Source organism: Caretta caretta, chromosome 2 (assembly GCF_965140235.1).
Source record: "Caretta caretta isolate rCarCar2 chromosome 2, rCarCar1.hap1, whole genome shotgun sequence".
NCBI lineage: Eukaryota > Metazoa > Chordata > Testudines > Cheloniidae > Caretta > Caretta caretta.
The window spans coordinates 88,267,245-88,279,291 of NC_134207.1; the positions used below are offsets into that span (position 1 = coordinate 88,267,245).

At 37.4% G+C, this 12,047-nt stretch overlaps 1 protein-coding gene across 9 annotated transcripts in view; it reads left to right on the top strand.

The window, feature by feature from the left end:
- PTPRM (protein tyrosine phosphatase receptor type M) overlaps window positions 1-12,047 on the top strand; it is a 682,939-nt gene that overhangs the window by 225,721 nt on the left and 445,171 nt on the right. The gene's annotated exons all lie outside the window — the stretch shown is intronic.

The window sequence follows — 12,047 nt, forward strand, 5'->3', positions numbered from 1 at the left end:
GCAGCTCTCAGATACTAGTGTTCTGACTAATTTCCTTGTATCCGTAGGAAATGCATGTAGTTGTGTTGTCTAGATTTTGCATGGCAGGTTTATAGATTGCAAAATGCTATATTTTTTCCACTAAGTGTTTCCCTCTCTTTCCCATTGGGAGTGCTGTCTTCAGCTCTAGGAGAAAGATTACAGTTAAACTGGAGAAATTGGTACCCTTTGTTATTTGTATAAAATCACTGTGCTGAATTTTGATCACATGCTATATATTTTGGATACTATTTTCAAAGAATCAGTTGAGTATGCTTGTAGTATCACCTGTCAGCATGTTCTATGCCCCTAGAATATCTGTTGTCAAAAACTCTGCAGGAAGTGAGAAAATTACCTCTGGGAAAAAAGCATATCCATTTAATGAGAAAAATGATCTTACTAGAAAATTTTAAAGTTCATTTAAATGTGTAAATGTTACCGAGTGTGTATACATTGTTATGCTGGCAGTGTTGTTAGTTGCCAGCAACTGAGCTTTGATGTGTTTGCAGTTGCAGACTTCTTGAAGCTGATGGGTATGCTAGCCACTTTTCATTAAATGAAGGAGCATTAGATGCTTCTTTTTTATGATGCTTTTTTTTTTTTTTTTTTTTTGCCACCTGAAACAATAGAAGCCTCTGTCGAAAGCACTGGATCATTTGGGAAGGCCTGGGCAAGAACTAATGCAGGTAGATTAAGAGGGGTTCCATATATTGATAGAGTTTCAGGCCAGAAGGTATCATCAAGTAGTTTGACCTCTTTTATATCACAGGCCATTAAATTTCACAGTTACCAATGTATTGAGCCCAATAACTTGCATTTTGGCTAAAGCATATTGTTCAAAAATGCATCCAGTCTTGATCTGAAAATACTGAGATGGTGAAACTACCACTTCCCTTCCAATGCTTAACGACTCTCACTGTTAAGTGTGTGCCTTATTTTTAATTTGTCTGGCTTCCGCTTCCATCAATTGGTTCTTGTTTTGCCTTTCTCTGCTAGTTAAGAGCCCTTTAATCCCTTGCATTTTCTCCCCAGGAAAGTATTTATACAGTATAATAAAATCACATCTCGGTGTTCTTTGTGATGAACTGAACAGATTGAACTCTTTAAGTCTCTCACTTTAAGGCATTTTCTCCAGTCCTCAAGTCTTTTCTGCACCCTCTCCCATTATTCAACATCCTTCTTAAAATGTGCACATCAGAACTGTACATAGCATTCATCTCACTAATGCCATATGCTGAGGTAAAATCACCTCCCAACTCCTCTTTGCTACTCACCTGCTTATCTAACACTCACAGTACCCTTTTTGGCACATTATCACAGTAGGAGCTCATGTTAAATTGCTTGTCCACTATGATCCTTTTCAGAGCCACTGCTTTCCCCATCCCCCACTCTGTTGGTATGGTCTGCATTCCTTGTTCCTAGATGTATAACTTTGCATTTGGCCGTATTAGAATGCAGTTTGTTTCAGAGGGCACAGATTACCAAGTGATCCGGTGGCTCCACGTGACTGCCCTCATTATTTACCATTCTGCCAATCTTTGTGTCATCCACAAATTTTATCGCCTGTGATTTTATGTTCACTTTCCAATCATTGATAAAAATGATGAACAGCTTCGGGACGAGTACCAATCCTTTGCTTCGCCACTGAAAACATCCCTATTTGATAATGATTCCTATTGCCAATTACCTTTTTAAGGTCCGTCAGTTAACGAGTCCTTTATCCATTTAACATGTGCTTTGCTGATATTATGTAGTATTAATTTTAATCAGAATGGTGTCAAGTGTGTGACATCTACACCTGTAACCTGCATCAACCAAACTTTCAATCTCAAAGAATGAAATCAGGTTTGTTTGACAAGTCCTATTTTCCATATATAAATGTATAAATCCATGTATTAATACTAACACTATATGCTTTCTTAGAGCATCAATCTTATTGCAATCCTTCAAGATCATAAACATAAAGCATGACCTTGGGACCTCATTCTGCTCCTCAATACTACCCAGATTGAACCCTTGTAGAGGTGTTGTACTTCCTATCACTTAGAATAAGCCTTCTGATGGCTGTTATCGCCAATTAGATGAATTTTTAATTTGGAGTTTGGAGCTTTCTTTAATGCAGACCCAGAAGTGTACTTTGAATTCAGAGTGGCAGTCATCGCAGTTTTCATAGAATTCATTCCCTACGTAAATTAAGAAATATTCGTCCTTTGCTTAAGCATCATAGTCCAGACCTTAGGAACACTGAGGGTCTCAGGGCAGAGTAGTCATGTCTCCTGTACTGCGATCTGCTAGATGGCCACGTACCCTCAATACATAAGTTCATCAAGTTCTTCAGTCTTAGTATTGCATCTTTTCTTTTGGCAGAAGTCTTCCCCTTGCCTTACTGCCCAGAGGAGTATAGAGGTCATGTTTCTATATAATTAACCTTATTTTTGGATGCCTACATTTAAAGGATGATCCTCCTTCTCACCCTGTAGGCAACACTACTGTGAAAATCACATTGTACTGAACCTGTGGCCCTTAACGTGAAGAAGAATAGGAAGATATAGAATCATAGAAGATTAGGGTTGGAAGAGACCTCAGGAGGTCATCTACTCCAATCCCCTGCTCAAAGCAGGACCAACACCAACTAAATCATCCCAGCCAGGGCTTTGTCAAGACAGACCTTAAAAACCTCAGAGGATGGAGATTCCACCACCTCCCTAGATAACCCATTCCAGTGTTTCACCACCCTCTTAGTGAAATAGTGGTTCCTAATATCCAACCTAGATCGCCCCTACTGCAACTTGAGACCATTGTTCCTTGTTCTGTCATCCGCCACCACTGAGAACAGCCGACTCCATCCTTTTTGGAACCCCGCTTCAGGTAGCTCCCCTCACTCCCCCCCAAAATGCCCCCTCACTCTTCTCTTCTTTAGACTAAACAAGCCCAGTTCCCTCAGCCTCTCCTCATAAGTCATGTGCCCCAGCCTCCAATCAATTGCATTGCCCTCTGCTGGACTCTCTCCAATTTGTCCACATCATTTCTGTAGTGGGGAGCCCAGAACTGGACACAGTACTCCAGGTGTGGCCTCACCAGTGCCGAATAGAGGGGAATAATCACGTCCCTCGATCTGCTGGCAGTGCTCCTACTAATGCAGCCCAATATGCTGTTAGCCTTCTTGGCAACAAGGGCACACTGCTGACTCATATATAGCTTCTCATCCACTGTAATCCCCAGGTCCTTTTCTGCAGAACTGCTGCTTAGCCAGTTGGTCCCCAGCCTGTATTTCCTCCAGTTTCTCTAGGTCACTCTGGACCCTATCCTTACCCTCCAGTGTATCTACCTCTCCCCCCAGTTTAGTGTCATCTGCGAACTTGCTGAGGGTGCAATCCATCCCATCATCCAGATCATTAATAAAGATGTTGAACAAAACCGGCCCCAGGACCGACCCCTGCTATTCTCCGCTTGACATTGAGCTGTTGATCACTACCCATTGAGCCCAACAATCTAGTCAGCTTTCTATCCACTTTATAGTCCATTCATCTAATCCACACTTTTTTAACTTGCTGGCAAGAATACTGTGGGAGACTGTATCAAAAGCTTTGCTAAAGTCAAGATATATCATGTCCACTGCTTTCCCCATATCCACAGAGCCAGTTATCTCATCATAGAAGGCAATCAGGTTGGTCAGGCATGACTTGCTCTTGCCCTTGGTTGACTGTTCCTGATCACCTTCCTCTCCTCCAAGTGCTTCAAAATGGATTCCTTGAGGACCTGCTCCATGATTTTTCCAGGGACTAAGGTGAGGCTGACCCGTCTGTTGTTCCTTGCGTTCTCCATTTCCCTTTTTTAAAGATGGGCACTATATTTGTCTTTTTCCAATCTTCCAGGACCTCCCCCGATTGCCACAAGTTTTCAGAGATAATGGCCAATGGGTCTGCAATCACATCAGGCAATTCCCTCAGCATCTTTGGATGCATTAGATATGGACCCATGGACTTGTACATGTCCAGCTTTTCTAAATAGTCTTTAACCTGATCTTTCACCACACATGTCTGTGCTTACCTGAAAATTTCCTTTTTTTAGTAATAAAGTCCACAAATCTAGTCCACCTTGGAGGCAAATGGATTTTCCAGAACAGAGATGGAAATTTACATCCAAGAATTTGGGTTTGTTGTTAACAGATGGAATTTACCATGCTCTGCAGAAGGGAAAAATGTGCTTTTTACTCAGAGTATATTTAACACAATCTATAATTTAGGAAAGTAGATCTGAATAATTCTGTTTGTGGAAGTTACGTCAATTGGGAGGGAACTTCAGGAGGCAGGGCATTCTCCTGCTGGCCGTGACTCAGGTTTGTTTCTGATTCCGAGCTGCAACAGGTTGAAGTTATAAACAGACAGATTATAAGCCATCAACCTCTCCAGACCTGCTGGAAATGTAACTGCTTAAGTGCCTCACTAAAGACATAATTTGGGACTGATATGATAGTCCCATGTGGGCAACCCTCTCCGCCTATATATTAAAAGCACTCAATCATTCTGTTTAAAATCTGTGTCTTCAGTCTGGATGTGGGCCTGATCTATATTCCATCTCATCTTGCCTTATATGAAACAGTGTTACCGAGACAATGGAAAGACCTGCATCCTCCCCCAGTTTCAAAGAGTGGAGGTTGGATCTCTTGTTGAAATGGAAAAAAAAATCACCTACACTAAAAGAGTCAACCTGAACCTGTCCTCAGGGTCCTGGGAGATGGTGCAAGACATCTTCCCGTTACAAAAGCCCTACCAAGATCAGACAACATTTTAGGTTTGCATCTCCAGACTTGTGGGTCTCGTCACTTGCTATCCTTTCCCCAGTCTCTTTCTTCTCTCTGATTTTTTTCATTTCTCTTCCACTATGATCTTCATATTCTTTTTTCATTTTTTAATTCTCACAGAAAGGTACGTTTTATTAATTGCAGATCATTAACTTTAGATTATAAGCTCTTTGGGGCAGGGACTGTCTCTTTGTTTATACAGTGTCTAGCGCAGTAGGGTCCTGGTGCCTGAGTAGGTCTCATAGGCATTATGATAATAATAAAAAAATACAATACATTGATACTCTAATGTGAGGTACTCTTACTTTTTTCGGGGGGGGGGCACTACTAGAATTCTGTGTCAGTTTGAAACTTTAAATGCTTCCCTCTAAGTTTATCCACATGCTGTTATTTTCTTTCATAATCAAAGTCTTTGCACAGACTTTGTCCAAACTGCTTTTTCTATAAATGTTTACAGTGTTTGACTAGAAGAATTTAAAATCCCCTTGGAAGGTAAAAGTAATATTAATGTCATAAGAAGCACTGAGAATGTAAACAGTCTTCAAAGAGTAAGGGAGGTACATGAAGAAAATAAAACAAACGCTATTAATATAAACAGTGAAATTCTTCACATATATTGGAGGATTGAAGAAAAGAGAGATAAACATTGGATTTATTAAGATGGCAGTAAAGTAAGGAATTATTTGTTACTTAAAAAAATGACTAAAGACGTACATGGTCATTTCTCATTTGTATTTGATCAACATGTTAACAGTGCATTTATGGAAGATATGTCCTGTGTACTGTTGAGGATAAAATGGAGGAGATTGAGATTACTGGAAGTAGTAAACAATTATTTGGCTTAAAATCAAGATAAAACAATGGGTAATGATGGATTGCTTCTGTGTGTAGTATAAGTGATTCAAGATAAAATAGTTGAACTTTTTTAATTGTTTAGGAAAAGATTTAGTCTTTGAAAAACTGAAGGATGGTAATTTTGAAAGCTGGCGAGGAGATGAGTCTCAGCTTTGTAGGCTTGGTAATTAATATTTTAAATGTATTATACAAGGTTATAAACTGTAAATTTATTAAATAGAAAAATGGTACAAAAATAGGGGTAGTGTTTAAGAATCAGATGGTGTATAAGTGTTTTACAGGATAACAGTGATAGAATAGGTGTATATGAATTGTACCAGGACAGATCTCGAGTGGAGATATACCAATTCAATCCAGCTGAGGATTTGCTGCACGGTATTTCAGTGGAAAGTTAAGCTCCTGAGTAGAAATAATGTCCAAGCTAAATATGATTTAAATAACACTGAATTAGTTAATACTTGTCTCAGAGTAACAGCCGTGTTAGTCTGTATTCGCAAAAAGAAAAGGAGTACTTGTGGCACCTTAGAGACTAACCAATCTATTTGAGCATGAGCTTTCAAATAAATTGGTTAGTCTCTAAGGTGCCACAAGTACTCCTTTTCTTTTTGATAATACTTGTCGTATTTCTTGGTGTGGAAAGGAGAGGGAGTTTCAACATTGAATAATTGTTTTGATTACACACTGCAAATTTTCTTTTAGATTTATGTTGTTTTTTGTGTGTGAAAAACTGACTATTTAAATGGCAGCTTAAACTTCTTCACTTACTGCTACCCTACATTTTGACCTCTGCTGTGCTGCTGCTAGAACCACATTTATTGAAAAAAGCTCTGTTCTATTGTAACAAAGATCTTGACTTGAAATGCAGCAGTGCAGAAAGTTATGTTTTAGAACAGTGTTTGTTTTTCCAGGTGACAGTACATTGCATAGAACTGAAAACCAAACAAAATCTAACCTACCAGCTTCTTGAATCTAACCTTTTGTAAATCCGGGTCTCTGACTTGACTTCTCTGCAATGCCACCATGATGTCAGACATTTTTATTAAAGATAATAATGAATAATTAGTAGTAGTAAAGCTATGTATTTAATGAAATGAGACCATTTTATTCATTTAATAAGGTAGCTCAGCATGCGTGATTTAGTAACATCATACTCACCAGCCTGATCTAGACCCTTCATAACAAAATATTTCTGCGTTGAAGTCCATATATGAAAAAGTATCTGAAGACCAGGTCTGTTTCTCTGTTGTATTTAACACTCTTCTTTTAAGTATTGAGAGCCAAAACCATCATTTGATCATGCATGAACAAATGATACCCTACTATTTCAGCTACTGCATCACCGTTTCAGTAAAATTATTTTTGCAGGGTAGATTACATGTATTGTCATGGTCCAGAGGGAAAACTGATCACTGTACAGGAGTCATGAAAAACCAACAAAGCAAATTTCTCCACTTACTAGGCATTTTTTTCTTGCGTGAAAAATGATGCTGCATTCAGTTTTATTGGACTTGACATGCCAAATATAAAAACTGTCTTTCAACAAGTTGATGTGACACTGTGAGAACTTGCAGAAGTGACTGAAAAATATCTCTTGTGCCATTGTCCATCATTTCTGTAGGGGCGAGTATATTACGATTCCAGTTGTCAGATTATCTAGTACAAACTAGACCCATTCACTGTTCTTGGGCTACTCCATCTTTTGGTCATACCTTTTTATGCAAGAAACTCAAGCTAAGCTTCTGTAAATATAATTTATTATTTATTACTTGGAATAGCTGGTGAAATAAAGATTACAGATAGGGTCTTTCCTTCCTTTGGTACTTCTCTCACCTAAAACTCCCATTGATGATAATGAAAGTTATAGGGATGTTTTGTGTCTAGAATAGATGCTTTTGTTTGCTCTTTCTTTAGTTTTTGTTCTTTCATATCTTTCACCTTTTTGGAGGTAATATTTTGATGGTTTTCATATGAAACACTAAACTTTTCAGTGCTGAATGAAGTACCAAGTACTTGCTGAACTACTGCTGTATCATATGCATGTTTTGAAAACAATTAATTGTTCAACCACTGATTTATGTTTTTCTGTTTTGTGTTTTTAAATTAATCTATTATTTAATTTATTTAGACTCTCTGGTCAAAATGTTGACAGGGATGACCAAAATACATGGGTGACTAATATGTACACCTAAATAAAAGCAGTCTGATTGTTCACAGATGCTGAGCACTCTTGTTGGCTTCAGTGGGAGCTGTTAGTGTTCAGCACCTCTGAAAAGCAGGCCACTTTCATTTACATATAGGTGCCTAAATATGGATTTAGGTGTCTCGTACTAGAAACCACATTTAAACTTTTTGACTTATATTACCATAATAAACCTCATATTTAAACATGAGCATTGTATCTAAGCAAATAATTTATTGTAAACCAAGCACTTCTGTAGCTGTTGGCACATTTGCAATGTTTTTCTACTAAAAATGCACATTGAGTATTATATTTTTCCTTTTGGTAACCCAATAAATTTCCTATTTTCTTACAGGTGATCTCTTCTTAATAATGCATGTTTCTGTCTGGATGATACTGATGAGCAGTCACATTAATTTAATGCAGTACCATTCTCATATTGCATCTTCTGTATACTGTACAATATGTGATAAACCTTTCTGTAGAGCTGAAATGCTATCTCTCTTGCAAAGAATGCCATAATTTTTCATTCTTTGTAGCTGAGAAAGTCAAGACTGTTTTGCTTTTGCAGTCAAAACAAGAGTGTTTATCCACTAATTTATCTAATTTATCCACATGCACAATATTTATATAACCATCTGGCAGAGCAATATTTTAGCAATCAATGTAACAGATGAGAATACTAAAAGTTGATAGGGAGAGAGAGAATTTCTACATGACTTACCTTTGAAGATAAGTTGATTAGGTTTTGAAAAGCTTAATAGAAAATGTTTTAATGGGTTCAGTTTGCATTTGTCTTTCCCGTATACACTGTCTATGTTTTAAGAAAAATGTATTTAATGTTTTCTGTCCAAACTTTGCCAGTTTAATAGTATGAGATTATTCTGATGGGAGATGCAAGATTTAACTAGATATACTTATTAAGGACCAAACTCAGATGTGTTGTCCATGGTTGTTCTTGCACTGATTTCAATGGAGTTGCTTCTGTTTACCCCTGATTTTAAATTTGTTGTATGTCATTTTGCAACCATTGAAGGTGATTTTTTTCATATCAGAGAAGGTGCTGATAAAAAATTTGCACTGTACAATATCAATAATACACATATTAATAAAGATAAAGACCAGCTAACTGACAGATCTCAAAAAGTAGTTGGCAACTGGGAGTCATCAACGAGAGCTGTTTTGGGGAAGGGGGTTACACAGGGATTGGTACTAGGCCCAATGTTGTTCAACATTTTCATCAGTGATCTGGAAACAAATATAAAGTCATTGCTGATAACATTGGTGTTATCATGTCCCTAAACTCATAGATTGGCAGAATAGTAAATAACGATGACAACAAGTGATCTGGATTGCTTGGTAAGCTAGGCCCATGCAAATAAAATGCATTTTAATACTGCCAAGTGCAAAGTCACATATCTAGGAACAAAGCCATACCTACAGAATTGGGGATAGCATCCTGGCTCTGAAAGAGATTTAGAGGTCATAGTTGACAAGCAACTCAACATACTATCCTAGTGTGATGCTGTGGCCAAAAGTGCTAATGTGATTGTTGAATAAATGGGGGAGTAGTGATTAAGAGTAGGGAGATAATTTTACTGCTGTCTATATCATTGGCAAGACAAACGGGAATACTGTGTACGGTTGTGGTTTGCACATTTTAAAAAGGATGTTGAAAAATTGGAAAGGGTGCAGAAGAGAGACACAACAATGATTTGAGGTCTGGAGAAAACGCCTTACAGTGAGAGATGTAGAGTTCAATCTGTTTAGGTTATCAGAAACAATACTGAGAGGTGACTTGATTAGTGTACCTTTCTGGGGAGAAGATATTAAGTACTAAAGGTCTCTTTTATCTAGTAGAGAGAGGCATAAGAAGAACAGTCAGACAAATTCACATTAGAAATAAGGCATGCATTTTTAGCGGTTGGGTGATTACCCCTTGGAACAAATTACTGAGGAAAGTGTTAAATTCTCCATCTCTTGATGTCTCCAGATTAAGACTGGGTGCCTTTCTGGAAGATAAATTTTAGTCAAAAACAAGTTATGCTTTAGTGAAACACAAGGTGTTTGGCGCAATACAGGGGGTAACTGAATGAAATGTAAAGGCCTGTATTGTACAGGAGGTCAAACTAGACAGTCCTCATGTCCCTAAACTGTTTAAATCTATATAAAAAGTTTGCACTGTGAGTTTGTATACTGGTCCTTGAACAAAAAGATGGCTTCCCCTTCAAAGTTGTTGGTCATTAGGACCTTCACAGGTCGCAAATCAAATAGTCCCAAAAGACCCTTCTGAATCAGGCTACCTGTCATGGCTCTATTACACCACTTGTATCTCATTTCCTGAAACCATTAATCAAACAATTAAAAGGCTGAATTTATTTTATTCTCAGCTACTTCTTGCCTCATGAATTAGAAAGAAAATTGCCAAATATTTTTTAGATAAGCAGCTAAAACAGCTCATCTAAATGTCATACTATAACTTAATTTAGTTTTCATTAAAGATTCACTTTTCTTATAAAGAGAATCACATCCCTTATCTAAATGGAACTGATAGGATGACTTCTGTTTACTGGAAAGTTCTTTGTTGCTTGCTTTTTTCCTTTTAAAAAGTTGGCTCTCAAAGGTCTTTTTCACTATGGGTTGACAGTATCTCTCTTTTCTTAGTCCAGTGATGATTGTTCATGTGTTTCAAGTCATATATAACTCATCTATTCAAGCTTTGGAAAACTAAGTGATTCTAATGTAGTCATATAAGAGTTTTATGGTTCTTAATACTTGAATGTAGAAAACTGTGCCATGTCACAGAAATGTTTGGATGAACTTTTTAAATGGTTTAAGAAAAGGATAATTTTTCTCTGACACGGCAAATGTTAGGATATGTGAAGATCCTCCTCAGTTTTTTGTTAATGTAGTCCACAAACACTTTAAATGTTTTGCTGGTTAAAAGAAATTATAACCAGATTTTTTTTAATCCCAATGACTTCCATTCATGTTAATAAAGCAAACAGGCCTTGGCCCAATGTGTAAAAGTATTTACTATTACATGATCATATTATGCAATAATAGTTTATAAGGAGTCAATAATACACGATCAGTTCAGATCCCTCATTATTGCAGCTTATAGTAGTTTTTATCAACTTTGGAAACTGTATTATTTTTGTCTAGGGTGAAAATGATTTGAGGATTTTTGCTTCCTGAATAGTTTAACACAGCTAGGAAACCAGGTTCTTTAATCTGTATATCTATGTAAGACACATGAAAGATCTGGAGTAAAGTTTCCACGTGTGCCTAAGTCCCATTTTCAAAAGATTACTTAAGGAGTCTGTCTCATTGAGATCAATGGAAATTAGGCTCCTAAATTCCTATAATCGTTTCTAAAGATGGGACTTAGCCACCTGATTTGCTTAGGCAAAATGAGTCCTAGTTTATTTTTGTGAAATTACTTGATCGTCCGTTTACACCTCAGAGTTTCAATGACATATTCATTTTCTTGTTTGGGGGGAACATAACGGAACTTAAATTATCTTAAATGATCTTCAGTCAGTTTGTCCTCTACTCAGATTATTCATTCAATCATATTTGAAGTCCATCCTTGGAACAATAACATAAGTATTGGTAGACAAGCGTCCATGTAGGGTTTAAGTTTTCGTTTCATTCAGAAATATGAATTTCTGAAAAAAACATTTGTATCATTTAATCAAAGAGCTGTACAGCAGTTACAGTTCTGTATCTATTCATCACTAAACTGATCTCTTCCAATTTTTGCTTCAATGGAATGGGTTTGTTACTGATGAAATGAAGAATCTTTTTGCAGGGTGATTAAGATCATGTGAATGCTGTTTTAATTGCTTTAGGAGTGCAACCTTTACACTTTACTGATCTGTTAGTTAGTTTGTTTTTTACTTAGAAATTCAAACACAAACCACTTTTTTTAAAGCTTAATTAGCATGTCTGATCTTTTCCTTTCCACAGTCTTGGTAGGCCAAAAGTGTCACCTCGATGAAGGTCAAATTTCATCAGTCTCAAAAGTGGCAGTGTGGTTTGGTGGTGGTTAGAGCAGGGGCCTGGGATTCAGGAGATCTTTGGCCTGATCATCCTGTCATTTGTGCATGCATAATTCACCTTGACTTCAATGGGAGTCATGTACCCACACATGATGCAGTGACTGGGACACTGGATTCTATTCCTAAC